This window comes from Gnatocerus cornutus, unplaced genomic scaffold, assembly GCF_029298725.1.
Source record: "Gnatocerus cornutus isolate USDA-ARS CGAHR unplaced genomic scaffold, icGnaCorn1.1 ctg00000251.1, whole genome shotgun sequence".
In the NCBI taxonomy this organism is placed as follows: Eukaryota; Metazoa; Arthropoda; class Insecta; order Coleoptera; family Tenebrionidae; genus Gnatocerus; species Gnatocerus cornutus.
The window spans coordinates 19,977-25,897 of NW_028275570.1; the positions used below are offsets into that span (position 1 = coordinate 19,977).

At 43.9% G+C, this 5,921-nt stretch overlaps 1 non-coding gene across 1 annotated transcript; it reads left to right on the forward strand.

Annotated features, from left to right (window-relative positions):
- The first annotated feature begins 3,595 nt into the window (after positions 1-3,595).
- On the forward strand, positions 3,596-3,715 carry LOC148165675 (5S ribosomal RNA). The gene has a single exon (XR_015771264.1). It is a non-coding gene; the product is annotated as a 5S ribosomal RNA (ribosomal RNA).
- Positions 3,716-5,921: the final 2,206 nt, after the last annotated feature.

The following is a 5,921-nucleotide window of genomic DNA, read 5'->3' on the forward strand; positions in this document are numbered from 1 at the left end:
GTTACAGGCCCGGTACGGTCGCCCTTCGTGAGATTCGTCGTTATCAAAAGAGCACTGAACTTTTGATCCGCAAGCTGCCTTTCCAACGTCTCGTCCGAGAGATCGCCCAAGATTTCAAGACCGATCTCCGTTTCCAAAGTTCGGCCGTGATGGCACTTCAAGAAGCCAGCGAGGCTTATCTCGTCGGCCTCTTCGAAGACACCAACTTGTGCGCCATCCACGCCAAACGTGTCACCATCATGCCGAAAGACATCCAATTGGCGAGACGCATTCGTGGCGAGAGGGCTTAAATTTCCTCCATCCATCCATCCATCCATCCGATCCGACCATCTAGAATTAACAAATTCTTCATCTTCGAAGGTGTTAAAAGAAGAAAAAAAAAATCGGTTCTTTTCAGAACCACAATTATTTTCCAACGAATTGAAAATTTATCGTTCGCGCATGCAACTTTTTGAGATTGAAAAAAAAAAAAAAAAAAAAAAAAAGTTAGGTTATGTGATTTATTCACAAAATTCGTACTTACATAAAACGATAAACTTTTGCTTTTTTCTTTCACATTAAATTTTCTTTTAACTGAGACTATTTGAAACATTATTATATAATAAAGTTTATCATTCTTTGTAATAACACTGTTTCGACAGTCAAATGAATAGACAAGAAAATCAAATGAAAGTATGTATCTCCTCAACAGAATGTGCATTGTCCAAGCGAATCTTTCGTTCGTTTCTTGAAAATAATTGTGGCCCTGAAAAGGGCCATTTATTTGTATCGATGGTGCCCCTACGTCGATATATACGATCGGAGCACGTTCCCGAAACCACCAGGACGTCGTCGTCGTTGAAAAAATTAAATCATCGTCGTCGACTTTTCACTTCTTTCTCTTGGGTGAAGCGGTTTTTTTCGCTTTGACGGTGACGGCTTTGGCCGTTTTCGGTTTCGGCGCTTTCGGTTTCTTGGTTGGACCGGCCTTGTTGGATTTCTTCGCTTTCGATGGCGTCTTGGGTTTGACGGGCGATCTGGAGGCGGCGCTGGCTTTCTTTTCGGGAGCGGACGCAGCCTTTCTAGCCTTCGATACGGCGACGCTCTTCTTTTCGGCGGCAGTTTTCTTAGACTTGGCCGAAGCGGCGGGGGCGGCCTTCTTACCGGCTTTTGAGGCGGATCCTTTTTCGGCGGACGTCGGCGCTGACGCGACGGAACGTTTAGCAACGCCCGTCTTCTTGGATTTCGCCGATGACGACGCGGTCGCAGCGGCAGATCTCTTTTTCGTGGCGGACGGAGCCTTAGCTGCACCGGTGACGGCAGAAGCCAACTTGAACGAACCGGAAGCTCCTTTTCCTTTGGTTTGGACCAACGAACCGGATGCGACGGCGCCCTTAAGGTACTTCTTGATGAAAGGCGCAAATTTTTCCGCGTCGACTTTGTAGTTGGCCGCGACATATTTCTTGATCGCCTGCAACGAAGAACCGCCGCGTTCCTTCAAGCCTTTGATGGCGTTGGTGACCATCTCCGAAGTGGGCGGATGAGAAGGTTTGCTTCTCGGATTTTTGGGCTTCTTCTCCTTCTTCACCGGTGAGGAGCCGGAAGTGGCACCGGCGACCGTCGAAGCTGCTTGATTTTCTACGTCGGCCATATTTTCGTCTATCGCGCGCGCGTTTTTTTCTTTTTATTATAGGTAGGCTTATTCTTCGGTGAAAGAACGAATGAACTTTACAGAACGAATTGGGCGCCAAAGTCAAAGTGTTGGCGCGTTCGAAAACGCGCGGACCGCGGACTAAACGAGAGCCTTCTCGTCGAGTTAGAAAATTCAGTGGGCCTCGAATACAGCTTTCGCGTGATGGCATCGTTCTCTTTACGCGAAGATCACCGCCTCCGGGTGCGGGAACATGAGCGATTCGGTCGGCGATGGCCTCCTGAATAACCTCAAGTTTTCCCGGACGACCAGCCGACCTCCAAAAGCGAACAAGGACCGATCGAACGTCGACTCGAACAAAGACCCTCCGAAACAAGGAGATGACATCCAAGTTCGACGCCGACGTTACGCGTTTTCCACGAATAACAGGAAAGTTCCGCTTTCGACCAGACAAACTTGGAAGCATCCTCTACAAGTTTCACGAACGAATCGGTCGAAAAGTACGTGCGATCTTTTCGAAAATCGCCTCGCAAAGAGACGCAGCACGGATCGGAGCGACGACCGACGAACCTGCAGAGTGTAGGAAAAAAATTCACAAACGGTCGAAGATGACGTCCGAGAAGGTCGAATTTTTTCAAGAACGAAGATAAAACCTTCGCCTTTCGTAGGAGTTGATTTTTGAAAACGATCTTGACGAACAGGTCGGAAAAAAAACGATGTCAATTTCGGACTCGACCATGAGAAACGAATTTGTACGACGAACGGACTTTTCGAACGACTTTTTTCGCAAAATCGACATTTTTTCCTCAAAAATTACCTCACACGACGAAATCCCATCATCGAAACATCACCGAAAACAGTTTTGACGGCGAAATTCTCGTCAATTTTACGAAAATAAAGGGAAAATCAGACGGACCACCGTCGAACATCCAGCGACGGGAACGGACGAGTTTTTTAATTTTTCTTGCCAATTCATTGCGAAAGAAGCAATTTTTCTCGACGAAACCATTTTATAATCATAAAAAAAACTCCCCAAACACCACAAACCAACAAAAATACGGAAATCTTGCATTGTTTGCATTTTTCAGACACTCTAAATAAAACTACGTCGATGTCGGCGGATTTTCAGTCGGTCGTCGGTCGACAGAAATCCAACGAAATTTTCATTTGTTCTTCTCAAAAACGAAAAACAAACAAATCAACAAAACATTCCCTACTATTAGTCGACATTTCGAGCAGAAACTACGAACGTCGAAAGATTTAAAAAATGAAATATGTAGGTGTGCGTGCGTGCGTACTTACTTGAAACTTTTTTCTTGTTTCATCGTCGCACTGGAACAAATTAAATTTTAATGCAATGTAAACGCGACCACACTTTCGACGAAAACATCTCTATGAATCGAACGACGTCGGAAAAAGAATAAATCGAGAAGAGAACAAATCATGAAACAACACACACCCACCCCGCCCGGCCCGGCCAGAGTGGTGGGAATTTCGATGAATGAACAGACAAAGAAACCAACTCTGTTATCAGTTCTAAGAAAGAAAGCAGGTAGCGGCGGCGGCGAACCTTCGACCGTACTACGGTCAGTTCATGAATTAACCCCGTCCGTTCGGAGTTTATTCATCTCCGGTCCGTGTCGGCGTTTACTTCAAGTGGGTGCTATTTCCATCTAAGCAAGCAAGTGAGTAAGTAAGTTCTCAAATTTTAAATTACGTTAATCGCAAGTGACTCGTTGAGATCGTCAAACGAACAATTTAATTTAACGCCTCATACGAGTTTTTTTTTTTCGTCATTTTGTCGCAAAAAAAAAACTAAAAAACGACTCGCAAAAAAAAATTTTTTTTTTTTCTTCTTTTAAATCTTGTACATTTTCTGACATGTGTACCATCGAAAAATGTCACATCCAAACGATCGAACAATCACAAAAAATCGTCAACGTACCATCTTGGAAAATTTTACCAGGCAACGACCATACCACGTTGAAAACTACCGGTTCTCGTCCGATCACCGAAGTCAAGCAACGTCGGGCGCGGTCAGTACTTGGATGGGTGACCGCTTGGGAACACCGCGTGCCGTTGTCTCTACTCTTTTCTTTTTTTATTAACATTTCTGATGTCAAACTTTTTTTAAATATATTTTTCACTATTTATATTTTCTCTCATGAACTTATATAGTATGAAGACGAAAATTTTTAATTCGTTCGAGTTGAATTTGTGGTTCTGAAAAGAACCGATTTTTTTTCTTTTTTTTCCAACCAACTTCCAAGCTGCTCGAGGAGGATTTATTTTGAACTGGTGTATTTGGTGACGGCCTTGGTTCCTTCAGAAACGGCGTGCTTCGCCAATTCACCGGGCAAAAGAAGACGCACCGCCGTCTGGATCTCCCTGCTGGTTATGGTCGAACGTTTGTTGTAATGAGCGAGGCGACTGGCTTCAGCAGCTATACGTTCGAAGATGTCGTTCACGAAACTGTTCATGATAGACATAGCCTTGCTGGAGATACCGGTATCGGGATGGACCTGCTTCAACACCTTGTAAATGTAGATGGCGTAACTCTCCTTCCTCCTGCGCTTCTTTTTCTTGTCGCTCTTCGAGATGTTCTTTTGAGCTTTTCCGGCCTTCTTGGCCGCCTTACCGCTGGTCTTGGGTGGCATTCTCTTCTAGTCGTCGAGTTAAAAAAACGTTTAAAAACAGAAAACGAGACAGACACGACGTGCACGTTACGACGAGTATACTCGATCTAAAACGCCGCACACCTAAAATCCCTCTATTTATAACGAGCGAGCGACAAACAGGCGCTCCGCCTTAGTTCGTCGTTCGACCATTGCCCTAACGAGATGGCGCTGTACCGACCATATAAATTTCTAGCCTTCGCCGCGTTCGGCTCTGCTGAAAAGGCCAAAAGCCTCACCAGCAGCCAAATAGAATGTATATCTTAAGAACTCGATGTAAAAACCCAAAAACCTAGAAATAAATGTATTTGAAGCCGCGTTCGGCATTTATTTCAAGCCGTACGTTTGTCAGTGCGCTTCGTGTCAGTCGCAGTAGGTGTTTTGCTGTTTATATCGTATAACAACATGTCCGGAAGAGGAAAAGGAGGTAAAGTGAAGGGAAAGGCGAAGTCTCGTTCCAGTCGTGCCGGACTTCAGTTTCCCGTCGGCAGAATTCATCGTCTTCTGCGTAAAGGAAACTACGCCGAAAGAGTGGGTGCAGGTGCTCCCGTTTATTTGGCGGCCGTAATGGAATATCTAGCCGCCGAAGTTCTCGAATTGGCAGGAAACGCCGCCAGAGATAACAAGAAAACCCGTATCATTCCGAGACATCTTCAATTGGCTATAAGGAACGACGAGGAGTTAAACAAGCTCCTTTCCGGCGTTACCATCGCCCAAGGCGGTGTCTTGCCCAACATCCAGGCGGTGTTGTTGCCCAAGAAGACCGAAAAGAAGCCTTAAATTTAATTCTTCGCCGCCGTCATCTCGAACGAAAAACAAAAACTTTTATAAAAACCATCTTCACATCGGCCCTTCTCAGGGCCAAAAATTCAACTCGAACGAATTGATTTTTTCGCCAAAATACAACAACCTATGAGAATCATGTTAAAAAGTCTTTTAGATATTTTAAAGTTAAACCGATCAATTAATTCATTATACGAGCGTAGACTGAACGGAAGATTTTCGATTACATTCAACCAAGAAAGATGATTTTTACGACTTTTCATCGTAATTTTTAGAAAAATTCAATGCCCGACTAAAGCACGAACTCGACAACTCTATCTATAATAATTTATTGATTATCTAATTCAAGAAACATTCCGATTCGTCGTAAATTTCTTCACATTTCGCACATTAATCTGTTAAGAACATACACACACACACCGGTCGCCTATACGTGCTCTCCGTCTCGATAATTTCTTGCAGCAGCAGTCGTCAGCGGTGAGCCGTAATACTACAATCAATCGTTTTATTTGCTATGAGATTTTGTTTCAAGTCACGTCTGAGGAGAGTAACTCTACCCCATATTGGACATAACCTCAAATATACTCTTCGTGGCAAAAACGTTCTTTTAACGATGGTCATTCTAACCTAAAACTGCTGTCAAAATTGTCAAAGTCGCCGCCTGGATCACAAATTAAAATGATCACTCACTCCGTACGATTTTCATTTCGATTTGAAGACAAACACACAATTGAGCAACATATTTAATTCGTTTGATTTATTTTGTGGTTCTGAAAAGAACCGTTTTTTTTTGTTTGTTTGTTTGCTTGCCTGCGGGGGGTTTGTTGTTATTC